The 27,571-nt window shown below is 48.9% G+C and overlaps 1 protein-coding gene across 10 annotated transcripts in view; it reads left to right on the top strand.

The window, feature by feature from the left end:
* Mical2 (microtubule associated monooxygenase, calponin and LIM domain containing 2) overlaps positions 1-27,571 on the top strand; it is a 198,904-nt gene that overhangs the window by 19,079 nt on the left and 152,254 nt on the right. The window lies entirely within an intron of this gene.

The following is a 27,571-nucleotide window of genomic DNA, read 5'->3' as shown; positions in this document are numbered from 1 at the left end:
ATTGCCTTTACCTCTATACACAGGTGCAGTGTAGACCCTGCCCAATGCTTTTCTCCTACCATTGCTGTGGTCGGAAGGATTCTCACATCATTCCAGACTGTGGTTTCTAATTTCATTCTCCAACAAATGTTGGAAGCTCCCACTTCTGCCTGTGGCCATGTTCCCTTCTGTGCCGGGAGATGTTTGTGTCTGGACATGCCTTTCCCACTGGCTGTCTGGGATACCCGTGTGCACTGGGGGTACTAGACTTCCCGAGAACTGAGAGGCAGGCGACTGGACATACTTACTCATGAGGCTAATGCTGCAGGAGAGGTAGGGTTAGCATGTTTTGGTTCTTCGTTTCATCTGTCAGTCCACAGATTTCATTATTTTGGGCAACTTTATAAACCTTTAAAATCTAAACCATGTTGGTAGGGACGCACGCCTTTAATCCTAGCGCTCGGGAGGCAGAATAAGGTGGATCTCTGAGTTCAAGGTCAGCCTGGTCTCCAGAGCAAGATCTAGGACTGCCAAGGCTACACAGAGAAACCTTGTCTAAAAACAAATAAACAAAACAATAAAACCCTTAAAAAAAAAAAAAACTAACCTACCGGTAGAACTCCCTTTACTAAGGAGACATTAGGGACTTGGCTTGAAGACTTGGGTCAATCTATTTAAAAATAGCAAAATAAATTATCTTTGGGGCTGACCCGGAAGGTAATGAGCCAGTGAGACCAAGCAAAGATAACTTTGTTGAGCTCAGTACCACGTGCCAGGCACTGCAGTCTCTACCCGTTAAGACAGACTCTCCTGGGACAAACAACTGAGACAAAAACAAACCTCGACTCCCCATAGGGCTCTGATAGGTACACCTGGTTAAAACACACAGCTCATGTGGTCTCCCGAGACTCACACAGAGCCCTTTGAAGTTAAAAATCTTTCCATGTATGAGCAGGTATATGTGCCTATGCATGTGTGTGCACATGTGTTCGTGAGTGCTCCTGTATGCCTGTGTGTGGAGACCAGAAGTCTTAGGGGTCATTCCCCAGGAGCCAAGCACCTTGTGTCTGAAGTCGTGGTCTCTCACGGGCCAAGTAAGACGACTGACTACCCAGTGAGCCCCAAGGATCTGCCTGTCCCTGCTTCCTCGGTGCTGAGATTACAAATTCGCGCCACTATGTCCTGCTTTGTATGTGAGTGCTGGGGGTCAAACTCAGGTCCTTGTGCTTTGGTGGCAAACACTGAAGCAACTGAACTGTCTTACCAGCTCCTAGGATTAAAACCTCTTCGGTGGAGAGAAGTGCGCCCTGAGACACACTTGGGGTAGCTGAAGCTACCTCTCCTGTCTGCCTCTGTCCACTTCCGATGACAGCTGGTCAGAGAAGAGAGAACACCACCAGGGTCCCTTGGCCGTTCTGAGTTCGTGGATTAGTGACAGCAGAAATGAGCCCCCTGAGGAGCAGAGCCCAGGCTAGGGAACTAGAATGAAGACAAGACCTGGGGAGCAGGGGCACGAGCCACGTGGTGGGTGATTTTGGTTGCAGATCTCTGTGAGTCTCAGTCTCTTCGCCTGGAAAGGGGACTAAATGATCGCCTAGCTCTCAGGAAGATGGTGTAGGTTAGGGTGAGGTTCTAAAAATGGGTTCAAGCACTCCAATAGGGCAATTTCCCTTGCCTTCCCCCCCCCCTTTTCTCCTTTTCTTCCTCCTCCAAAGAACTATATTAGTTATCTTAATTTTGAGGGGTGGGGTACCTCTTTGAAGTCATTAAAAATCAACTCTAGCTTCCTTCTATCTTTCTCTCCTTCTGCTTTCCAAGTACTTATGGCAGTGCCTGAGACCAGGTTGTTGCCAAGGCCTGTGGGACCAGGCTTGCAGTGGCCTCCCCTCCCTGCTGCTTACAGAAACCTTGCTGCACCTGTTTGCTCTGTCCTGGCTGCCGGGGTCTCGAGGAGGATGGACAGCTAGCTCTTCTTCCCGGGCAGATTTGGTGGTGATGAGGCAGCCATCTGTTCAGGTCTGTTGTTTGTCAGGATTCTCCATTTAAGGAACAGGAGCCAAACCCAAATGAGCTTATGTCAGAAGGGAGTCTATCGGAAGATGCCAGGGGAGGCTCGGAAGCATCCAGCCCCGGAAGGAGAATAACTGACTGACAGCCTCCCTCAGCCGTAGTTCCCTTTCTAGTGTTCCTCAGTGGCAGGCAGCTCTCAACTTACCCCACCCAGCCTAAGGAGTAGCTTGACCCAGGGGAACCAGATGTTCCAGGGACTTTTCAGAGCAAACTGTATGCATGCTCAGCCTTGAGCCCTGTGCCTCCATCTTGGGCTAAGGGATGGGTTGGGATCTGTTATGAGAAGATAGGAGATCACTGAGTCTTACCTCATGCTTACTTAGTGATGGCTAATAATCTAAGGTTCTGGCTTACGTAACTCTATTACTCTATAAAGTTGACCCCTGTTATGTGCCATGAGACTGAAAAAAGAAGGTTAAACAGTTTTTCCAAGGATGCTTCCTCCTTTTTCTGGAAGGATTAGGTCAGGCAGAGGACTCCAGCCATGTCCCTGCCACTCACTCTAAGGCAGGCAGTAACAGCCTTGTCCCTCCCGCGCACATACTGAGAGCTAGTGCTGGGCTAAGTCCTTTACCTGTTATCTCACCTCACGTTCCAACTATCCTCATTAGGTGCTGACTAAAATTTGATCATTTTAAATGAAAAAAAATTTATTTTGAGACAGGGACTCATGGATCTCAGGCAGACCTCAAAACTCACGGGTAGTCAAAGATGATCTTGAAGTTTTGAGCCTCCTGCTGCTACCTCCTAAGGGCTAGGATTACAGGCATGCGCCACCCTGTCTGGTTTGATGTGGGGTTGGGAATGGAAGCCAGAATGCAGTGTGTGTCAGGGAAGCGTGACAACTGAGATCCATCCTCAGCTCCTAGCATCAGCTTGTGACTCTTCCAGGGCCACTAACTATGTGAAAGGAAGCAGACTGGAAACCCTGAGATGTTGACTGGGGAACCTTAAGATGAAGATATTTCTCTTGCTCAATCAGAGGCTCCTGGGTGCCTGAGGTAAATCCCAGACTTGGCTCAAAGTCTGAGCCTTTGTCCTCTGTCCAGCAGGCTGGGGTGTGGAGCCCTCTCTCATTGCATGCTGCTTTGAAGTCTGAACCTGCCTTAATGTGTCTAACTGAACTCATCCCAAGTGGCTGCTGCACCAGTCCATGTGATAAAGGACAACCAGCTTCTACACACATTCATTCCCCACCCCATTTTTCTTCATGGTACTGGGGATTGAACCCAGACCTTGCACATACCAAGCAAGCAGCTCTCCTACTGAGCCACACCCCAAGCCTTTATTCAACAAGTATTTCCTAAGTGCCTGGAACATTCCAGGCCCAGTCTAAGTGCATGTAGTACTCGAGGAGGACTCGGACTTTATGCAGCTAGATGTGGAGCACATCAGAGAGGAAGACCCCCTGAGTTCATCTCTCTTGAGCGTCTCAAGTTCCTGGGATCCACAGGGACACATGCACCACCAAGTCCAGTCCACAGGAGACCAGAAGCCTCCTGCTTCTTAGCTTTTCCTGGCATGATGTCAAGTTCCCAGGAGATGACGTTTCTTCATCCGACTGATCACAAAGGGAGGTTTTGTGTGTCAAGGAACAAGTGTGGGCCTGGACTTACGCTGCTCCACCGTGGATCCTTGGACTGCTGTGGTTAGTGTTAGCTGGGACTTCGGTTCAAGCACATGACATAACTCTAGCTCTTTCCAGGGTAGGTGGGAGGATTTGCCAACGCAGAACATAGTAACTAGTCAGAGCAAAGCCTGTTCTATGGGTGATTCCATGCCCACTCTATTACCAGTCACCTGTGTTTCTAAAGCCAGAGTCGGTGGGCAGCCAAAAGGGCACAGTGGTGAGGGAATCACCAGTTATGTCAAGCCCTTTATTGTGAAGATGAAGACGTGGCATGGACCTTGGTACCTTCTGGTCAGGTGTGATATGTAGGGTATGCCAGACTGTTGGTCGGAATGTAGGCATTGATTGGTCTTTTGAGTGGCTGGATCACAGTGTTCCCAGGCCTCTGGGAAACTGACTGATGTCTCCCTGACCCAGTCATGTTCAACTCATTACCACTGTGAAAGCAACCCAAACAGACCTCCCAAAGAGCCCCTCATTTCCTAGCTGTTCTTCATAGATCTCATGAGCTCTAGGGAACAGGATGTGATACAAAGCTTTAAAACTTTGGTTAGCCTGACAGTAGACTTCTAAATTCAGGATGTTTAGCTCTCTTACCCACTGCTCCCGGAAGCTTCCCTTGAGAAGCAGGCCAGATGTGTTAAGGCTCCTGACTGACTGCTGTCATGAGGCATCAGTACCGAGCCTACAGCTCAGGGTAATAGAATGTAGCCAAGGCAGGCTAGCCTGTTCATCAGTTGGCACAGGCCCTGAGGACTGTGGGCACGGTAATGGGGATGATGATGGGCAGGGTGTTACCTCCCGAACAGGTGACTGCTCTCAGAACATGCCAACCTCACAGGCTGTGCAAGCCATATAGCTGCCCCAGGCCTTCATGTTCAGGGCACCTCAGCTTGGACGAAGGAACTCTTGAGTGTTGGGCTTGAGCCCTGCCGTGTTGTAGGGTCAAGGCAAGGGCCACCCAAACTTCCATCTTAGGCTTTTCATCCATGCAGAGCTTCTGGAATAAAAACATATCTGATCCTGGCAGTGCTAACTCCATTTGGCCGGTACTCAATAAATAGTGAGTTTCCTCTCATGAGTTACGTGAGCAACTGGGCAGGGGATCCTTCCTCCTGGCATTCTAAGCATGCCTCTTTATGTGCTAAAGAGAACACCCATGGATGGTGTGTGTGTGTGTGTGTGTGTGTGTGTGTGTGTGTGTGTGTGTACACGTGCATGTGTATGCATGTAAAAGCAGGACTTCTGCTTCTCCAAAGCATGGGGATCGCCTCTACATATCTCAGATTTCACATCTGTTTTGATTTTCATCCTCTCCAAGTCCCTGAGACATTTGCATGTTCTTTGAACCTGAAAATAAATCACTAGACATATTTTATATTTCTAAACTCTTTCTTCCAAGCAGGTGTGAAAGCATTTTCTGTAGCAACAATTAGGATGTAACCAGATCCTGTGGGGGGGGGGGGGTCACTGGAAGCCAACATAATGATTTGTTTAGGAAAGGGCCTTGCTCACCTGTCTCACTTCTGTAGCTTTCTAGTTGGCTTATCCTTGGGACCTTTCCACCTTAGGCAATGGGACAGATTAGACATCCGTAACTTGTTAAGTTTTATACCAGTTGGACTTACTTTCATTCCGTCTTGAGTTTAGAAGTTTTGGCACTTTCTCAGACTCAAGTGAACTTAATGTGAAGATAGTGTGAAAGCCAGGGTGGCCATCCATGGAGGAGACATAACTGATTGTCTTGTGGGCCTTCACCCTCCCCCTCCACTTCTCACTGAACTACCTCTTTTTCTGCCTCTCCTCCATTCTGGCTCCATTCCCACTGTCCTGAAGCAGCTCACTGTGACCAGCACATGCCGCTCCCCTAAGAAGCTTTCTTTGCTCAGGGGAGGCTGGTGAAACACCTGTCTTCCCATCGTACTTTGTGGGTTCCTCAGACCCACCATTATGGTGTCTGTATTTGGCTCTCCCCTATAAGCCAAGGGAACCTCTGGGGCAAGGAGCCACCATTCAACCTCCCTGTCTGAGCTGGACATAACCAGTACAGTGAAGGTGGATAGAAGGCATTTGTTCGAGGATATGGATCCCGAATCCACTTAAGGCCTTATGAGCCCTGAAACTCAGTCGCATAGCACTCCACACGCAGGACAGTTGTATTATAGTCCCGTGTGTGTGGCCGTGTCTGATACAACAAATCACAGACTGCCAGGGAGCTTGCCCCAGGCCACACACTCCTAAAGACCAGGCCTCCTGTCACCTGAGTCCTGGTTTACCTGGCTTCTGTAATAGCAATCTTTATCATGAGAGAGAGTATTTAGAACAAATCCCTCATTTAAAACAGGGAAACTGAAGCCCAGCCTGGAAAGACTTTCTGCAGGTTGTAAAACTGGTGTCAAGAGGAGTGATGGACCACAAGCACTGTGGCCTCCTTTCCATTCCCTGCTTCCTCTTCCTTTGCCTCTCTTCTGTGAACTGTGCTCTGAGAACATGTTGAGACCCGGTGTCTGCCTTCTTTGGAACATACAGAGGACCCTGAACTGGAGGACACAGGGGAGTGACCTGGTCTCTCCCACAGGAATGCTCAGGACTTACAAGAGCTCAGTTTTGTTGGTGGAGGGAGGGTAAAGGTTGAAGGAGAACAGCAGGATCCAGTCTAGGGCTAGGGTGACAGGTGGTGGCATTCTGGCTGGTGTGTTTAGAGGCTGCTTTAGCACACGCTGAGGACCCACAGGGGACAAGATGGGAGCTTGACTGGACTCAAGGGGAAGCTGCTGTAGAGTTCTGATCCCTAGGATTGTATGCAGGCCCAGGCAGAGAGGTCCGGGTTGACCAGTATGTGCCAGCCTGAGATGCTACCCCTACTTTCCCTGAAGACATATAGCATGGAGTGTGTCCATGGAGAGTCAGCAGCAAGCAGTGAATCCCAGCACTGTCTGAAGCAAGTGTGGGGCGAGCGTGTGTGCCTTTCTGGCCAGCTCCCTCCTCTCGTGAGCCCGTGAATTGTCTTGTTTTGTTTCTGAGTGACCATGTGTTCTCCTCCCACACTGCCTTGTGGGCCTCTCCTGGCTCATTCATTTAGTCCAGGCTTGACACAGGGCCAGGCAAGCTCCGATGTGGACTCCACCCGCCAGCTCCATCTCTGATGCCAAGTAGGAACATACAATTTGCCCAAATTACAGAGAATGTGATGTCAGCCAAATAGGTACCTTGGATGGTTTTCCAAAACATGCCCAGATTACGCATTTCTCCAGGGCAGAGAAAGTGTGTGGTGTTACATGGCGACAACTTAAACCCCGAGTTCACGCTGCACTTTGCCGTTTACGAAGACCGTGCCATCTTCCCCATCAGGCCGGTGGATTCACCCGCGTTGTCCAGATGAGAAGAAACTCGCTTTCGGCAGGCTGCAGCCTGCCCAGGTAGCGTCATCGGAGGGCTGAGCTGGGCGCTGTACTGCTCAGAACTCCCTGAACTCTCTTCTCTGTTGAACTCCAGCTGGATCTAAATCCCGGAGGGTCTGGGAAAGCCATCTAGGCATAAATGGGTCTTCCTGGGCAGCGGGCAACAGTCACTGCCCCATGAAGTGTGGATTTCTTGCTGCGGTGGAGTGACTAGTGAGCGTCCTTCTCGCCCGGTCTCACCCCCCAGGAACTGGGTCATGCTTCTGAATAATTAACTCCTTGACTCCCCTGACGCGTCCTCCTTCTGTTAGCAGATCTGTAAAGGCCAACCCTTTTATTTGCTGTCCTACACCTTGAGATGACCTTGAAATTGCCCACCTGTGATGTTCTTGATGTAAACGGGACAGATCTCCAGTGGGGTAGTTTGCTTTCATGTCACCCTTCCCCCACCAAACTTTCTCTGGACGTCAAGACCAGGAAAAGAGAGATAGTGTGTGTATCTTATCTATTTGGGGCTGTGGAGGGACAGAGAGGCCCAACTCTCTCTCTTCTCACTGACCTCTGATCTCCCCATGATTTTGCCGCAAAGCGCTGGAGAATGAACAAAGAAAACTAGGTTGAAGGGCTGGCGAGGTGGCTCAGTAGGTAAGGTGCTTGCCACCAAGCCTGATGACATGTGTTCAATACCCTGGAACCACACAGTAGAAGAAGAGGGCTTTCGCTTTGACCTCCACAAGTGTGATGTAGTGTATGTACATGTCCATACACGCAGAGAGAAATAAGTATATGTATGCACACACACGTGTGTGCATGCATGCGTGTGTGTGTGCGCGCGCGCGTGTGTGTGTGTGTGTGTGTGCAACAGTGTCTCAACACATAGCCCTGACTGACCTGAAACTTGCTAAATAGGCAGAACCACCTGCCTCTGCCTCCTAAGTGCTGGGATTAAATATGTGCGTCAAAAGCCTGACATATAATTTTTCCATAGGAAAGCGAAGCCCACGGAGTCAGGAGGGAACCCATGGGATGAGGAAGCAGTTATCATGACATCTCCCTAGCCACGCATAGCGAGAGTGGCACCGGGGTTGTATTTCGTAATCTGCAGCAGGTCTACTGACCTCATTAGACTCTTGAGGTCGACGGAGTCGAATGGAAAAAGCAGTGAGCTGAGCCCCAGAGATCCCTGTGTGATCCACTGGTCGCGGCTTAGATCAGGGTGCTTCTTCTGCCTTCTTCGTAAGGAAATGAGGGAGATGGGGGGCGGGAGAGGAGCGGAAAGTCTCCCAGACTTCAGTGGTCCCCAGTGCCCACTCTTACATTGCTTTCTCGCCCTGTCGCCGCCTCCTCTGAGGAGAGCTTGCTTCTGTAAACTCGTCCCCCGCTGGCCTGTGTAGCTCTGCCACATCTCCCAGCCCCACCCAAGGATATGCCGGAGCTCAGATAGGAGCAACCTGTTGTTACCCTGGCCTCCTGCCAGGCTGCAGGGGGCACATTCTCTTGGAAGAGGTGCTGGAGCTTTTAAGGAGAGAAACTGGTTGGTAGACAGGCATGGGGCTGGGAGGAGATGATGAATATCCAAGGTTTCGGTGTCCCAGGTTCCCAGACTTTACTGCTCAGAGGGTAAATGTATTCTTAATACTTAAGAATTATTCTTAATACTTATTAATAAATTCTTAATATTATTGCCATTATTGACCAAAGGATAATAAAGATATTCTTTTATTTTTAACTGTTAAAGCTTCACCTTAGCTTAGGCTTGTTCCCAACTAGCTCTTTTATTTTATTTTTATTGAGCTATTTTTTTTCTCTGCTCTACTCCTTTCATCTCCCTTCCCCTTCCACCCTCTCCCATGGTCCCCATGCTCCCAATTTACTCAGGAGATCTTGTCTTTTTTTGTTTTTTTTACTTCCCATGTAGATTAGATTCATGTATGTCCATGTATGGCCCATTGGACCTGGTGGCTCAGGCCTATGATCTCAGCCGCTCAGGAGCCGGAGGTAGGGGGATTACAAATTCAAGGCCAATGAGGCTACAATTAATTTAAAGCCAGTCTGGGCAACTTAGTGAGACTGCGTCTCAGTAAAAAGTGGGCTGAGGGCTGAGGTGTAGCTCGGGGGTGCTTTCCTAGCAGGGGCAAGGGCCCTAGATTCAAACCCCATGACGACCACCACTAAATAAAGAAATAAATGTGTGTTCTAAAAGTGGCAGACACTGTGGCCAGGGTTTAGGGTGACAGAGATTTGTTAAAAAGGGGACAGAGCTTAGCCAGACAGCTAACACCGGATGGGAAGGACCCCGAAAGAGACCTGTCGCTAAGATTGCAGTTGTATAGCGTACTTAAGCTAAAAGAACTTCCAGCCTTCACTTACAGACGGTCCAACCCAGTCTTCTCTTAACAGATGGTCTAACCCAGTCTTCCCGTTTATGAATAGGGAACCCAAGGCCCAGAGACGAGACTGAAACAATCCCAGGGAGCAAGCAGGTGGCAGGAGTGAGCACGGAGACATCTTCACGCCTCCCCAGCCAGCTTTTCCCCAGAGTCGGACTCCTTTCTTGCATGAGCTCAAGCTCCCTGCCTTCCACTTGCCTCTTTGACCCTGAGCTTGGCTGTCTAAGGTGTTAGCCAGGCCCCACCTTGTTGTTTATTGAGAACTAATAAAACTCAGGCACAGCGGTGTGGGGGAGCCTGAGCCGCTTCCGGTCTGTTGGGCTAGTACTTTGTACCTAGCAACTCTGAGTCAGCAGGATTCTGTTTTATGGTGTGTCTTGAGGTAGAGGGTCAATTTTAAAGACAAGTGAAGGGAATAATGCCCAGCTTCAGCTCTGGTGGTCTCTTGTGGGCTTGTCATTTGGATAACAACTGCATGGCTCGATTGTGAGGCAGCCTTGTTCTGGGGCTGGACTGAGTGCAGCCTGTGTTTGGCTCCCAGAGAGACTCTTGTGGTGAGAAGCCAATGACTGCGCCATTGCTGTGATGTTCTTTGTGAACAGGCAGGGGGTCTCATTCTTCTGAGGACTCCTCTTGACTCTGCACTTCTGCATGAGTGAGGGTAGAGGGCAGGGGAAGAAGGGTCTGTGTTGCACTCCTTTTGTTGGATGAGCCTAGGTTTGCTCACACCGTCCTCCTTGTCCTCTCTCCTGTGAGGACTGAACGATGAGCAGGAGACTGTGGAGCAGAGAAGGTAGAGGGTTGTCCAGGGAAAGGGTAGGGTGGGAAGGAGTGCTTTCTGTGTTCGCGACTGAAGAGGGATGTAAGGGTGTTTTCCCCTTAGCTGAGAACACAAGGAATGGAGCATCCATGGAACCACTGGGGTTTGAACTAGACTGTCAAGGTATTTCCAAATACCTTGGCACCATAGAATACCCTAGAGAGCAGCATCAGCCCTCCGGGTGAGACGTCTCCATGCGTATGGAGTCCCATGTGTCTGGAATACGGGGTGAGACCTCAGGCGGTCTGTGTCCCTTTTCTACTTTCTGGGTCTCTTGCAGCAGTGAAAGTGGCTGTTGGTAGGCAAGGACAGCGAGGAGAGCCATCCCACACTGACGGTTCATATTTAAAGTGTCTTGGATTTCTCGTGCCAAATAAATTGAGATCAAGCATCCTTGTGAGTTCATGACAGACTGTCCCTCCCAGGACTGCTACATACTGGACAGGGCCACACCATAATTCTACAGGAGCTGGGCCATGGGTAAGAAAACTAATTTTTTTTTTTTTTTACAAAAAGGCCAATAAAATTATACGGTAATTTGCAAGGCAACGTTACCCAGGAAGCAGATTGTTTGTCACGAGGGCAAGCTAGAAATTAAAGAAAAATCCAGATCCTCCGAATGGAGGAGGGGAATGAGGACAAAGAGTCCCCCAAGAATTCGTCCCTCTGGCACGGATGTGCCTCCCAATACCTTACGAGGTCTGCCTCCTGGAAACCAGCTTTAGAAACTGACATTTAAGCCCTTGGAGAGCAATCTGGAGTCTAAGTCTTTGGTGGCTTCCTATCAAGAGATACATTGTTGCCTCTGGATTTTTGGTTTTGGTTTTTTACTTTCTTTGCAGTACAGGGACATGGACTTCAGAACCCAGGGCCTTGAGCATGCTGTGAAAAGTCATCTGAGCTATCTGGTTTTGAGACAGAGTCTCACTATACAGCTTAAGCTGGCCTTGGACTTGCCTTCCTCCTACTTCAGCCTGGGAACTAAGGTCATGTGCCGCTATGCCTGGCTCGAGAGCCCTGGCTTTTGTGTCTTGCTGAAGAAAGAGAATTTGGTGCCTGTGTCTTTCAGAGCATGAACCACATACCAAGGAGAGAGGTCAGCACCTTTTCTGAGCAAACACAAATGCATTATGTCTCCCTTCTACCATGGAAAATTGATCTCTGGTTCCACTCTGTGGTCCTTTTCCTGGGGCTGTGGATACTGAGTCACCGAGAGGTTCTCCAGTCCAGTAAATGTCAAGATATTTGCTGAATTTGGTTCGTTTATCCTAACATCTCCAAGCTCGGGAGATGTGGCCTCTGAGTGTCTCCAAGAGAGTTAATCAGCATCCTGAGTCTGTTGCCCCTCCCTCAGTCTGTGTTGCTCTTAGCAACCAGCCTTGTAGCTACTTGACTTTCAAACCACCCCCCCCCCACCCCCCACCCCCGGTATCTGATGAATAAGCCCGTCCAGGTAGTGATCTCCTCCAGACTCAGGTCACAGCAAGTGGTTTCCAGGCAGGCACTTCACCCCACCTGTTGAGATAGCCTTTATACTTAAGTTTTTTACAACCTAATTGACTTTAGGAAAATAGTTCTCAGTGGCTTCCATTCCCTGCCCAGGAAGGGAGTGGGTCACTGTTGCCTTTGTCTGTCTTCTCTGTCTCTCTGTCTCTGTCTCTCTCCTCTCTCTTTTTTCTTCTCAGACCTTTGTAATGCCAGTCAACAATAGCACAGTCCGTTTCCCACAGGCAGGGAGCTCAGTGGCCCTGGTGAAGGGAAAGAGGACTTTCTTGGAGAAGAGCTACCTCGTCTGTCTCTGTGTGATCTGCCTGCTCTCTTGGGGTTGTGTCTGGGAACCGCTAGCACACTGCCTGGCACATCCTTGTCAGTGTTTGTAGGATGGACTGATGGATGAATGTATGAATGAATGTATAAATTAGTGAATGGGTAGAGAGATGGACGAATGAAGGAGTGTATGGGTGAATGGATGGGTGTGTGAATGGATGAGCAGCAAGCAATGCTCTCTTCTTCCCAGTAGAAGCATAAAGGAAGTGAAGAGGTGCAGACTGAGTTGCCCACCTGCTATCTAGGGTTCAGCATATACTTCAGAAGAAATCCATTTGGTCCTTGGAGCAAAGGGAATTGTATGGTAAAACTGTTTCCCAGGAAGTGCCAGAGAAGGGCAGCCGACCTTTGAGCCTCAACTCCTCAAGACCTCAAGTCCTGTTTTCGGATTTAAAACAAACACCAATAGCAATTACATGGCTCTGGGAGAGCCGGCCATGGCAGAAGCAGGGTAGAGTTCTTTCAGGAAGCTCCTTTTGCTTGTCCAACCCACGGGACTAGATGCCCTACAGCTGGATGCATGTCATAGAAACCTCCCCATGGGGGTGCTTGCTCTGCCCATTGGCTTCTCTGAGGCATAGAGGAATTCACACTGATACCTTAGATCCTGCCATTCCAATATACTGACATGCTAGTAGGCTTTAAGCCACTCAAGAGTCCCTTCTGACTCAGAAACGGACTACCCGTCTATGCAGATGGCCTCATCTGCTCATAAAGGCCGGATGATGTATATGAGCCTTATATAAAGATGAGAGGGAGGGTGTGGCCAGATGCATGGCTACCTGGGTGGACATTTAATGGAAGGAACAGACAGGTACTGCCCCTTCTCCTGGCCTCAGCATGTTCACAGAGGCCAGCTGACTGCTGAGGTCCAGGAAGGTGCTATTTACATCAATGCTGGCATCGGCAGCAAAGGCATGGACTCACACACCAGGGAATTATACTGAGGGTGAAAGTCCTCTACCCAAATTTACAACTTTAGAGGTAAAGTACCATCCTTCCTGTGATACATTTTTACTGGGGAACATTTATTCATCCAATGAATGTATCAGCTACTCACGGGGGGGGGGGCCTAACACTGAGATTTCAAAGACAGCTCATCAGGGGGTGAATTAGGCAGAAAAAGAACATAACACATGGAGCTCAGTCATTTGCGTTCTAAACATCAGCTGAGTGCCAGTGGGACCCTCAAACGTGAAGTGGTCACTCTGGGAAGAGACAAGACATGAAGGGCGTCTCCCTTTTCCTTAAGATGTCCCCATGCTAGTTACCCAGACAGGATGATGGGCACACACAAGGCTCAATGAATTCAAGGCTGAAGGAAGTGCCTGCAGCTTGGCCTCTGTCCTGTGTGGTACTCCCCTGCCCCCGCTGAGTCTTAGGAAGAGAGAGTAGGGTTTGTGCCTTGGTCACCTGGTACCGCCAGCCTACCATGGTGCCAACATCGTTTAGGTTCTCAGTGAAGGAGATGGATGGAACTCAGTGTAGCTGCTGGCCTTTGACCCTGGCCCGGCAGTAGAATTCTCTGGAGAGTTAAAAGCATTTCACCTCTGGGCCCTCAGTCACAGAGATTCTGTTTGGGAGTGGCCTAGGATGCTAATTTTGGGTCACTCCACGGGGAATCTACTGTGCGTTTACCCTTGGTGACTCTGGCATTGAGGAGTTAGAAGAATGCAGAGGGAAGAAAGGTGGGTAAAGGATCAGGGAGCTTTTGCCTCTGAACACTGCAACTCTCCCCTCAGAGCCAGCTGGGGCTCAGCTGTGTGGTCACCTTCATCTTGCAGCTGTGTGGTCATGCATCACAGTGTCCACCTTTGCTGTGGTTCTTAAGGATGTAACTTCTATGGGGGCACAATGTTGAGTACGTCTCTGACCAGGGCTGTGGGTAGACTCTGTTGGGCAGGAAAAGAGACAAGCAGAGGCCTGGTGGGAATTCTGAGGAGATTGCTGCAGAGTGAGACAGAGGGGCTTCTGGAAGCTAACCTGATAAGGAGAAAGGTGCTGTGTGATGGTTGCCATGCCAGGAAGAACCTGGGGAGACACCGAAGATGTGGAGACCCCCCCAGTCCCTTTCCAAACAGTCATACTTGAAACCATTATGTACCCTGAAACTCATGAGATGCTTTTGAATTGATTTGACCCTTATACAGATTTTTATCAAGCATCTGGCACTGCCAGGGGCACAGATGCCAGGTACTGAAACAGGCAGCCGCTGGCCTTTAGTAGTTCAGTGCTATCGTGTGGGAAACATCCACAGGGTACGGTGTGGGGAAGGGAGGAAAGGGAGGGCAAAGTAGTCTTCAAAGAACAGTGCTGAGAAGAATACCACCTGGCCAGGCATCTTTGTACTGTACGCTCAAGGAGCCCAGCAGGGCAGAACTGTTATTATCCTCATTTTATGGATGAGAAAACTGAGGTTCAAAGAAGTTGGGCAACTCCTCCTGGTTCACACACTTAGTAAATGGTGACGTAGGGTTTGCCACAAGTCTGCCTGTCTCCAAAGACCACACTGAAACCCCGTGATGCTCTGTGGCCTCTGAGTTAGTTGCTTCTTTCGTTGCTGTGACCACGCCTGATAAGGAGCTAGTTAAAGGAAGATATGTCCACTTTGACTCATGGTTTGGGGGAATACAGTCTATCACTGTGGGGAGGGCATGGTGTTGGGTGCCCCTGTGGCTATGGGAACTTATAGCAGCTGCTTGTTCATATTAGTGGATCAGAAAACAGGGATGGAAGAGGAAGGGAAGCCAGCTGTAAACCTGAAGTCCACCCCATGGACTCAGTTTCTCCAGCAAGACCCAACTCCTAAAGAGACACCCCACCAAAACAACACTACACCACGAGGCTCAGTGTTCGAACACATAAGCCCTTGGGAGAACTTTATATCTAAGCTGTAACAATTGGAATTTAGCCAGTGACCAGAGTCAGGGTGAGCACTGTGGATAGAGGGGGCTACACCAACCAGTAGGACCCAAGGATGGGAGAAAGAGAACTCCCATATGTTAGAGAATTGGGGCTGGGGAGTGATCAGGGCTGAAACTGGAGGGGCAGGCAGGAGCTCGACATGCAGGGGGGCTTGGTTTAGCTCTACTAGATGTTGATCTTCACCCTGTCTTTACAGCCGAAACTTCCAAGGCAGCAATGCGTCATGGGTTGCAATGTGAACAGTAACAGGGCTAAGTTCTGTGCATTTCTGATAGAGAGATCCCTCCAGCAAGAGTCTGAGGTCTGGGTTGGAAGCTTGGTGGGAGGTGAATCTGGAAACAAAAACAGAAAATGTATTGAGGAGGAGAATTTGGGGGTTCCAGTGAGTGGATGGGGACCTGCTCCCTGGGTGAGGACAGGAGCTGTGAACAGGCTACTGAAGAGGCAGGACTCACCTGGCCACAGCTGCAGTCTGAGAGGAAAGAAGCCAAGAAATTGGCTGCAAGGATCTGGCCCCAGGGTCTGGTGTAGAAGGGAGATATGTGCAGGTGAACTTGAGACAAACAGATGACACTGGGAGTTTCTGTAGGGGCAAGAGTGTGGCAGGTGGCACTCTCGCCAGTGAGTCACCGGGAGGCAGCCGTTGGTGGGGCTATAGAATGGCCGAGGTCCTGGGGGAACAAGGGTCAGGAGGGCAAGAGTCAGAACTTTCTCTTTCAAGGGCAGAGTTGAGAGAGAGGGCTTTGCCAAAGATGGAAATCACACTCAGACCAGCAAGATAAGGCCAGAGAAGTGGCTGTGAGATTTAGAAACAGAGAGAGGGTGATGACGTGGAGCCGATACATAGGGTGTGAACAGAAACCAGAATGTGGTGGGGGACGGGTGGGTGGGACCTGAGGAAGTGACCTTGAAAGGGAGCATTGGCTATGAAGTGAAAAGGGGAAGGTGTAATTTGATCTCTCTAATAAAAGGAAGTTTAATTCTAACTGGATTGATTTGGGGCATATTTGGAGGAGTGTCTTCCTAGTGATACATTCAGAAATCAGAAGACAACCCAAAATGTGGGCAATGAATCTATGGAGGAGAAGGTGGAAAATTCGGTGAAGAGGCACGGTCTTCTAATTGGGGGACATGTCAGATAGACCACCAGATGCCAAGAAGCAGCAGGTGGGCAGAGTGAACATGACTCCGCAGTCATCCTGAGGATTGACTGTAAACACACTGTAAACCCACTGTAAACAGAAGTGGCTATCTGACCTCCAGCATCCCCCCACATCTTCAGACTGAAGGTGGGGGTTTTCATTCCCAAAGCCTGACTTCAGCAAGCCAACAGAGGCGCCTCCAAATGCAAAGATTCACCTGGGAGGTAACTTTGCACAGGGGCCAGGCAGAAACTGAGTAGAAAGTGTACATCAGCCATCCTATTTCAACAGAGAGTTGGTCCCATCCCTTTGAAAAAAAATGTCTAGTTTCTGTCCACACTGACACTTACCAGGCATGCCAGGGAAGTGGGCACTGTAGGAAGGCTCTTCATTTAATTCATAGGAGTTTTGTGTTCTTTGTGAGCTGCTCAAGGGAGAGTTGAATGACTCGGACACCCACATTTCTTTTGAGCCCTTCACATAGGTTTGTGGGCTCTTGGGAGTTCAGTAGTTGGGTTATCGTTGAAACCAAGGGAATGAAGTAGCTTGTCTGCTCAGCACTCTGTGCTACGCCATTTTCAAACAGGGAAAGGACATGGGTTTCCAAGAACATTAGGTAGACTTATTTCTGGAACTCAAACAACTTTTTCAAAACATCAAGGTCCTGATATAATGTTAGATATAAAATGGCAGAACAGATTGTTATTGGAAGTTGGCCTATGTATTACCTTTTTCTTTAAAACATTATATAAATTTATTTTTAATTTTAAATAAAATATAATCACATCTTTTTCTGCCTGTTTCTCTCTCTAACCCCTCTCATACCCCTCCCATCAATCTCTTGGCATCCTCCTTACTCCCTCTCAAACTGATAGTCTCTTTGATTTTTATTTATTTATTTGATGGTCCATTTTCTTTGATTATTATTATTGTAGGCATATATGCCACATAAAGATAGAACTATAACCCACGTAGTCCATTTAATGTTGCTTGTGTATCCATGATTTCAGGACGGACCACTTGCTACTGGGGAACCAGTTAGGGCCTCCCCTTCTCTCAGCAGTCACTCTTCTCCTGTGGTGCTATGTCTGCGGGTGAGACCCTGAAATGTCCTCTTGTCACATTAGCGTGTCTACTGGTATTGTCATTGGTCAGTCTTGTCTAGGCAGACATAGTGTTATGATAGCATGAGTGTAGTTTCTCTGTCATTCCTAGGAGACAGTCTCACAGCAGACTTCTTGGTCCTTGGCTCTTACAATGTTTCTGCCCCCTAGTCCAAGCTGTTCCCTGAACCTTAGGTGTTAGAGTTGTGTTGTAGATGTATCCGTTGTGGCTAGAAACCCCACCATCAGTAGATCTCTGCACTTTGACTCACTGGGGTTCTCTGTGATGGTCTCTGTCTGCTGCAAAGAGATTTTTTGGTGAGGAGTGAGACCTCCACTCATCTGTGGCTGTAAGGGTAAGTTTTAGGATATATTTAGGGATTAGGCTGGTTTAGTGAAGTGGTGGTGGTGTGTTCTTTCCAAGGCCCTTGTTCTCACTAGCCCCAGATGGTTGGCTAGATTTCTATTACCAGGCACAATTTCCCTCATGGTGAGCTAGCCTTATGTTCAATCAGAGAGCTGCTGGTCACTTCCAGGATATGAGTGTAACTACTGCTCTTTTAGGGATATTTTGCCATGCTGGCTACAATAGTGGTTCGTGGGCCAATTAGCTATTTTAAGATCACTGTGACAAAAGGAACCTAGCAGATAGTTCTTGAGAGGAAAGATGACCTCAAAAGGTTTCATCGTGGCTATACTTGAGAAGCAGAGTGATGGAGTGAGGATGGACAGTCTGTGATGGCGAAAACATGTGGTAATTACTGTCCCCACCGCAGTGGGCCAGGAAGCAGCAAGAGCAAGAGCAGTCTAGGTATAGCTCTGAAAGACTCACTCCTGGTGACTTACCTCTGTCAGCCAGGCCCCAGCTCTTAAGGTTCTGCAGAAGCCTAAAATAACACACTCAAGAAACATGCACTCAAGCGACCAACCAGTGGGGACATTTCAGATTCAAGCCATGCCAACTGGCGGTGGCATAAGAGGGTTGTAGATTCCCACATGATCGGCATTCTTGTTGGAGGGAATGCTTTCCGATGACATAGGCCAAATTTAACATGCCCACTGATACTTGTTGTATTTGTTAAGGTAAAGCCCTGTGTTCAATGATTTCAAAGTTACAAGTTTTTATAATACATATAAAAACTGAACCATGTTCTAGTCATAAAGGGTTTTTTTCCAAGTGGGCGTCTACGGGGAGCTGACTTTTCTCTCTCTGACTTTAAACTACCTTACCATGTAGTTCCCAGGGTTGTGGTGTTCTGGAAGAGAAAGAGGAGCAGACAGGATCTTGGGATGAGGTGAGGTGGGGCACATATGGGTCAGTCTTGGGATGAGGTGGGATACTTATGGGTCACTCTTGGAATGAGGCGGGATACTTATGGCTCAATCTTGGGATGAGATGGGTGTTTGTGGGTCAATCCTGGGGTGAGTCTTGGGGTGAGGTGGGGCACTTAGGGATCAGTAATCAAAGCGTTGTCCCTCCTGCTCCTGCTCCATAAGGGTATACCTAGTTACCAGTGCTCCCACAGCTGCAAGGAATAGCCCAGGAGGAAGGCACCACCAGGTTGGAGGTCAGATAGCTTATCCCCGCCAGGCCCACCATAACTAAAATGTCACCTCTCAACTGAGTGTGTGTGGATGTGTCAGTCACTAGCCTCTCTGGCTCTTCATTGAATTCTTATTGCCTCAGACCCTGCTCTATTGGGCTGATGAAGAAGGGATGTGTGGGAGCATCATGTATCGAGGGCTAAAGGAAAGCTGGTCTTTGACTTATGTACAAGGTGGTCCGTGTACCTGTGGCTGGAGCATTATGGTAATGGTGCTTAAGAATATGCTTTTGAACTTGGTTGTGGGGCCTCCGATGGAAGCTTCCTGACTCAAGCCCTATGGCCTTCAGTAAGCTGCTGACTTCCAGTCCTTTGAAAAATGAGCATGAGGTATCCAACAATGCCATGGTTTGTTACCGTAATTAACCACTTCAATACACAGTGAAGCTGTTAATATTTTGCCCGGGACTTCAGCGATGCTCATTAAATGCCAACAATTATGTTCTCAGAGTGTGAAGACTCACTCTTTAATTCCTGGGCCACAAACTATAGGGGGGGCGAGCTTGTGCAGGGTGCTAGAAGCAGGGAGTGAAACACGTCAGTATGGGAACCGATTGCAGTCAAGGTGGGTACAGTGTGCTGTGAAAATCTGTGGGAAGGACTCAGCCCATTTGGGGACGACCCTGGTGTGGGGTGTGTCAGGAGGACAGGAGGCTAGGAGCACAAGAGTTACCGGACGAAGATGCGGTCAGAACTGTTGCCCACCCAAGACTGGCAAAGTCTGGTATGTGAGGAAGCCCACACTGTCTTATGAATAACCAGCTTCTTTGCATGACAATAGGATTCTGATGAATCAAGGGGAGTCAGAGGTAGCATCTTTAACATGGTTGTTAGTCAATAAAATTATGCTGAAACTCGATTGAGGGACAGAGCTGTGGCAACACATCCGGTGTTTGCACACACCAAGGACTGTACCTTCTAGACTGATCCAGATGTATTTCCAAGTTGCTTTCAGGATTCCTCTCACATGGCAGGAAGATTCCCTGGGTCCAGAGGAGCAGTCCCCAGTGTTACTATACAGGGACCACAGGGACTGGGGGATTGGAGTTTTCTCACAGGTGAGGGTGGTGGGTGGTGGCTTTGGAGACTAACACTGAGAATACTGTACCCCATTTTCCCATGGGGTGTTGAAACTGGATTTCATAGGTGCCAGATGGGAGGAAATATGTCAGCATGAGATCCTGTGGTAAAGGGACAAAAGACAACAATGGGAGCTTGGTAGATGAGCTTCCAGAAGCTTCTTGGGCCCAGATGAGATGTGAAAGGAAGAAGGAGAGAAACCTAGATAATTTTGAAAAATGCTTAAAGTTCTGGCACATCACCAAATAAGAACCAATGTGTTTCTTCCATTAGTGTAATAGTTTATTTTATTTGCTATGCTTTAAAAAATGGGCTTCACTGAAAATGATGCTAGTCATTCTTTACCCTGGTCTCAGGCACCTCCGCTCTTGGGTGGTGGTCTTTCTGGTTTATTTTTGTATGGATTTGATTACTTGTTATTTCTGCAATGAAGTATGCATAACATTAAATTTACCATTTTAACCATGTTTATAAGTGTACAGTTCAGTGGTACAAAGGATGCTCACATTGTGGTCCAGCCTTCACCACCATCCATCCACAGAACATTTTCATCAGCCTACACTGAAACTCTGTATTTTGTTAAGGGCTTCCCGTCTCTTCTCCCTCATACCCTGGCCACCTCTGTTTTCTTACGGTTTTGCTTTATAGTCTAGGCAGGCCTCGAACTGTGATCCTCCTGCCTTAGCCTCTTCAGTGATGGGATTATGAATTATAAGCATGCCCCACTACGTCCAACTTCTTTCTGCGTTCTGTCTCTGAACTTGATTACTACAGGTAGCACCCACTAGGTAACTAAGAACACAGATTTCCCTAACGGATTCACTGCTGGGGTTCTGTAAGCATAGACCAGATGCGACATGTGTTGATGGCCCTCTCCTGCACACAGGAAGGACATGATTTCTTTTGTTGTGGTTTTAAAGGTTTTTCTTGAGGAGCCTGTGAAGTATCCTAGCCTGGTCTCCATGTAGGATCCTCTTTCCTCACCCTCACGGCTGCTGCGATTCAAGGCAGGCCCTGCCATGCCCAGCTTCCTTCTCTTCCCATCGCTGAGCTTGCTTGCTGTGGTATCTCCAGTTGTCCACCTTGAGACTAGCAAGCTAGCCTTCAGGAAACTAGGAGTTTGAGATCCCAGTTTTCCTGGGTGATCCCAGTGTGTGGTCTCCAGCCCACAGTCCTGCAGAACAGCCTGCTGAGTGTTGGGAGCAAAGATGGACTCGGCATATGGGGAGATATGTGTGCTATTTTGCTGATCAAATACATAGGGTTCCACCAGGGGGATCACATCAGACGTGTGAAGTCATAGCCAAGGCGGAGGTGGAGAGCACCTCATTTCTGTCCCACGCTGCCATGGAACAACAAGACACTTGGGTTTTTAGTGTTGTTATGTTATTGTTAGTTTTCAGATTCTTTGCGAAAGTGTTCCTCAGTCTGGTCTAGAAGTCATTCTAGCGCCAAGGTTGTCTTTGAACTTCTGGGAACTCCCTCCCTTAGCCTTTGGAGTATAGGCATCGCAGACGTGCCTGGCGAAGGACATGTTCTTTGGAAGGAGCTCTGCCACACTGATCTTAGTGGCCCTGTGGTCTAGGAAGCAGAGACACTGGAAGGGAACTTACCTTGTTTAGATTTAAGCCTCACTAGTTCGTCGCTGGTAGGGCTTTATGCATGACTGTTCTTTGTTTTCTGCAGGAAATAGGCAGTGCTGTGGTCCAGGTGGGCACTGGTGACTGAGTCCTGAATACCCAGCACTGGGCATAGCTGGGGAAAGCATGAGGCCATGTCTTATGCTAAATACGACAAGCAGGGGAAAGATACTCCTGGGTTTGGGGCGTGTCAATAGGAGGGAGTTAGTTGAGCTGTGCTTGTGTCCTGTAAAACGTTTGGAAACTAGATAGAGATGCACTAATCCTTTCTTGTTCAGGATGCTGTAACCCAAGAAGCCTATCCAAGAACGTCACAGGCTACATAATTTAACCAGAGTAATTGGGGGCTGGTTGGAAGGACGTGAGCAAGTACACATGCTATTTCTGTTACATGGCACCCACCCATGGAGGCTGAAAGTGGGGGTCTCACTATGAGAAGGAGCTGGGGTCTCACTATGAGAAGGAGCTGGGCTCCCCTTACAGCCTGTTCTGTATCTGATGAGGCTACTTACCCTGCAACCTCCCTTTTCCCTGTCAATCACAGGCAGATGAATGAGAATGTGGGTGTGTGAAGGGGTTTGGGTAGCATTAAAGCTACCCCAGCAGGGCTGAAGGAAGGGGCCCGCAGCGACTGAAGCTTCACCTTCCTCACATGGGGATTCTCCTAGGAGGCCCTGAAGAGAGGTTTAGCAGTACTAGCTGGAGATGTGGGGTGCGGCCAGAAATTCTTGGGGAAGAAAAATTTAAATATATGTATATACATGATAACATCCACATGTGTGCCTGTAGATAGATATACACACACACTCACAGATACACAAACACATGTAAAATAGCTACCACAAATAGCAAAGTTATAGTTACATTATATAGAAAGGAAAAGATGGGCGTGTTTTGAGATGACCTCTTTTTATGCTCAGAGAAAGAGAGAGAGAGAGAGAGAGAGAGAGAGAGAGAGAGAGAGAGAGAGAGAGAGAGGAGACAACATACAGGCTTGTTGCCAGAACTCCTGGGTGGAGGTACCTGGCAGGCAGTGACCTTGGATGATGTTGGCTAGCTGTTGTTCCTTCTTGCTACCTCCTGGCATGTACAGGGCATAGGTAGTAAGACCCTGGAGGGTGGAGGCTGGGGACTGATTCTCTGGGTCATCCTGGTGTCTGGCATTGCGTGTGGCTCAAGACCGTAGTGGGTGGAGGCCAGGAAGTGGTGAACCGTGAGACTACTTCATCAAACCAGACCGCAGGCACCATTGAAGAGGGAGGAAAGGGACCTGAAGGCCAGGAACAAGTAAGTGGACAGGATCATGGGGCAAGAGCAGGAATGGAAGGCCAGGACCTACAGTGGACCGGAATGTCCTCCAGGTTCAGCTGGGGCTGGGGGTGCTGGGGTGACAGGTATTTCCAGTCCCATTGCAGCTGGGGGTCAGGTTAGTATTATTACAGCTTATCCCTGGGTGTCTTCCCATTATCCCTTCCTAGAGAGGTCCCAGGCAGGGTGAGTAGAAAGAACTTCTGCCTCTGGTGAGTGACCTCTTGGTTGAGAGATCAGGCAGCAGAGATACTTTGGCTAGACAATGCCTCTCTCTGGGGCTGACAGATGGTTGAGGCCAGGGCACAGGTGGGAGGCCCAGGAGCCTGTGCACAGCCCACTATGGAAATGATTAAGACAGGCAGTGCCCGGTGGACACAGCCCAGAACACGGACACACAGGGGGCCCGTCAGTCCCTTTCTACCTCAGACTTCCCTTTCTTTACTAGAACTGGGGCTGAACCCAGGGCCTCACACATTAGCATTAGAAAAATCTTCCACTGAGCTAGCTTCCTGATCGTCTTTTCAGCTCTTATTTTGAAACAAGGTCTAACTAAACTGTGCAGGCTGGCCTTGATGGACTTCAAAAGTTGCCATCCTCCTGCCTTAGCTTCTTGAGTCACTAGGCTGATAAACCTGTGTTACCAGGCTTGGAGCTGTGCCCAGTTTATGTTGGCTGCCTTGTGTTCAGAGAAACGGAGGGCCAGAAGGGAAGTTAGGGTTTCAGGCCACCTGTGGGGACCAGGGCTTCCTGTCATTTCCAGGGGCTCCACAGAGAACTAGCCATGAGGGAAGTGTTTCCTACCACACCCCTAGCTGGCTTTTGCCTCAGCTTAGGACTTCAGGTAGCTGTGACTGGTTTTCTGCAGTATACAAGGCTAGCGGGCTGGTGGTGTTTCCTATCCACAGGGAGTACAGGGCGACCCCTATGTCATTGCTGAGACTCCCTCAGAGGCCCCTTGCTGCAGCAGCCCTGAGAGCGGGGGAGGGCACCTTGGCATGGAAAGGACATGAAGGTTTGTTCTTAGCTTGCAGTGACCTTGAAACAGATCTTGTCTGTGAGGCCGGAGGATAGGGTAGAGGGTTGAATGTCTCTCCTGGACAGTTACCCCATGTCCCTCCCCAGGCCTCCATAGGTTTTCAGGAACTTTTCCCCAAGTCATTGTTATATTGGCCATCGGGTGGAGGGGCTCAGAAGACACCTCGGGAGTGAAGTTCTGAATGTGAGTACACAGACCAGCCTGGACTCAGGAGTCGCAGTGCTTACATCAAGAGGGAGCACAGTCTTGTCGTGCGATCTTTGACCTTTGTCTCCCAGATGCTGCGGACTGAGCCCATCACTATGATGTCACCTGCAGTACAGGGCTCCGGATGTTCGCTTTGGATGGTCAGAGGCAGGGGAAGGGAATGTCTCTGTGACTCATGAAGTCACACAGGCAGGAAAGCTGAAAAACCACAAATAGGGGACTCAGTCAACAAAGCCCAAACTTCTGCGGGCTATTCTTGGAAACGACACATCACATCTTGTTTCTTCCCAGAAAATGCAAAACCCTGCATATTTCTAGCTAGTTGGTTCTATTTCTACTACATCTCAGACTCCAGAGAGGCAACATCTGGGCGGTGGTTAAAAGGGCAGACTACCAAAAACCAGCCACCCAGGAGCCTCTGATTGAAGTACTCTTCTTGTTTTTGAGAACTCTGTGGTCTGTGTAGCCTCAGGATGGCCTTGAACTCAGTTTGTAGCCAAGGGTGACCTTAACTCCTGCCTAATCTCTCTGCTTCTACCTTGAAAGCCCTGGGATTACAGGCTTGAGCCACCTTGCTCAATTCCGCTTTAGCACTTTTTGGCCTTTGTCATTTGGAGCTGGTAAGAGTATTTCCCCGAGGTCATGAACCCACAAATCTCTATAAAATGGAAGCTTAAGGCTCAGACTCACTGTGTCCCCTCGCAGTGCTAGGCAGGCCCCTGACCAACACTGCATGTATGCACTCTGTGTTTTCAGTTTATTATCAAAACTCCCTGGGTGAGATTCCCCCTTGGCATATGGGGAAATTAAAAGTCACAGATTTGGTGATTTGCCCAAGACTACATGGCTAAGAAGGGAGCTCAGGCCTAGATCTTCTGAACTGATGCTTTTGACTTCTAGAGTTTTTGTTTGTTTTGCTTTAAGACAGGGTCTTCCTACGGAGCCCAGGCTGGCCTAACATGCTTCTGCCTCCCAAGAGCTGAGATTACTAGGATGGGCCTTGTCCTGTAGTTTTAAGGTATATGTAATTGCTTGACATAGGAAGCTAACCTAGCAGGGGTTGGGGTTGTGTTTGTATTTTGTTTTGTCAGTTCTAGGTCTGTGCATGCTAGGGAAATGCTTTCCTTCTAAGCCCTAGGTTATGTTTCTCTTTGAGCTGATGTTTGAACCACTAAAAGATTGGTGCTAGTTACAAGGCCAGCAAACAATAGGTACACCCAAGCCTGAAGGCATTTCTCTCTTGTGATCCTATGATGTGAGAAGTATTGTCTCCATCTTGCAGGCAAGAAAACTGAGGTTACCAGCTGAGATGACTTGCCTCATGTCACACAGTTGGTAAGTTCTTCAGACTTGACTCAGGCACAGGATTCTTTGACTGAATAAACGATCTGATATTCCCACAAAGATGGCTACCCACCATGTGACAGTGCCATCTTAAAGTGGTATGACTTGGCAATCCAGTCTTTGAAACTGTGGAGACTGTTTAGATCCAGGGAGGCATGTTCAAGCCTGGTACAGTGGGGTTCGTGTCCAGAGCCAAACTCCTCCCATGGGCTCTTTACCTCCCCTTCTCTTATCGCACCCTAGATAAGAGCCAGTTCTGGGAACTCTCACACCCCCAGACCCTCACACCACCTTTTGCCTCATCCTCTACTGAAGTCCAAGTTTTAAGTGGTTTTAAGAGAGAGAGAGAAGACAAGTTCTTCAGGTTTGTAATTGTCTCCTGGGAGAGAGATCTGGCTTGATACTTGCCAATGGTATGCAGTTTTAGACAGATTTTAGATAGGAAGCTGGGAGTGGCGAGTGGATTTGGATATAGCGTGTGTTACATGCATTACATATGTTAGCACACATGCCCAGCACTGCTTGGCCTGAGGTTATCGTCCTTCTCTTAGAAGAAACCGAGTCTTGTCATTTAAGTGGTTTGTATGAGGTCATGTGGTGGTGAAGAGGCTTTGCTCATCTGCTCCCAAATCTCCAAGGTCACCCACCCCACTCCAAGGTCAATCCATCCTCACTAGGGATTGTAGAGGGAGCCTTGTTTTGTCTCCTGGCTGCCCTCCACAGCCCCCATGCACTGTCACACTGCTCTGGTTCCAAAGACAGACAAGTCTGGGAATGTGAACACACTCAGAGAGCCGATGAGTCCTGCTTCCTGTGGGTGCTTTCTGGGTGGCAAGTGTGACCCGCAGAGAGGCCACAGTGTTGGTGTGAGATGCCAGGCAAGTGCCGGGCATGTCAGAGGAGCGAAGGGAGCACAAGTGAAGGGATTCGTGTCTCCTCCAAGCTAGGCAGGGCACTGGCATTGCTAGCTTTCTCCACCTGTGTAACTTGTTGGGCAGCTTGGATCAAGGTATCGAGGTAGGCCTTCCTGAAGGATGGGCCTGGCCAACATATGCAAGTTAAGGCCTTGCACAGGGATGGAGGTTAATCTCCGTGTGAGCACAGTGCCTGCACAGTGGATGCCCTTGGAGAGCAGGATGGGGAGAATAGGCTCCCACATGAGCCATGTAGACCCCTTCACCTGGAGGAAATTCGCCACGATTGATCTCAGAACCCCTGATCTACCACTTTTGCAGAAATCCTGAGCTGTTAACATCTTGAATTTGCTGTTGCTGTAACTGAACCAGCAACTTTCCCCACTCATGCCTCTGAAGGGTGTCTTGCTGGCCCATAATGTCCACTCCCTGACCTTGTACTGTAACCCTCCTCCTTCCTACAACAGAAGCAATTTGGCATTTCCTGGGGACTTCTCCAGGTTCAGTGGGACACTTGCTTCTCTGAGCAACCCTAGGTTCTTTGTCCAAATGCTACAGTGCTCTTTTGCCCACTGTTCTATCTTCTTCCCCAGATGGGGTCTCTCTCTGCATGAGCCATCTCTGTATTCCCAGCACCCAGTGCAATGCTGATGTTTGCCAAGGTGACAGAAACTGTTGTGGATGAATCAGACATTAGGGAAAAAAAGACATTCAGCCTCCTGACTGCTTTTGGATATTTTGAAACCAACCTCTGATCCAGATGTACCCTTCATAAATGAGCCAATCTGAGAAGCATGAAGCTGCCTGGGGCCTTTTACTCTGTGTTGTTCAGTCTCTCATTGCCAGGTTCCTCAGGACCCCAACAGTGGGGCCAGTCCAAAGCCTTTGGCCTTCTTGCTCTAACTATGCATTTGAGGAAAAAAAAAAAAAGCTTTGCTTTGGAGAAGTTGCTTTCCTTCATTTCATTCCTTTGAAGCTGAAATTACTTTCCTAAGACATGCTTGAGGTTAGAATGACCCAGAGAGAGGGAGGCGGGGAGCATGCCCCAAACCCAAGCAAACTATTTCAGCGATGCGAATGAACACCCTGTTGTGTGTCCCCTTTCCATCAGTCCAGTCGCTCGCTCAAACAGCTCTCTGCCTGGTTTT

This window comes from Myodes glareolus, chromosome 7 (genome assembly GCF_982192425.1).
Source record: "Myodes glareolus chromosome 7, mMyoGla1.1, whole genome shotgun sequence".
NCBI lineage: Eukaryota > Metazoa > Chordata > Mammalia > Rodentia > Cricetidae > Myodes > Myodes glareolus.
This window is presented reverse-complemented; position numbering and strand designations above follow the sequence as displayed.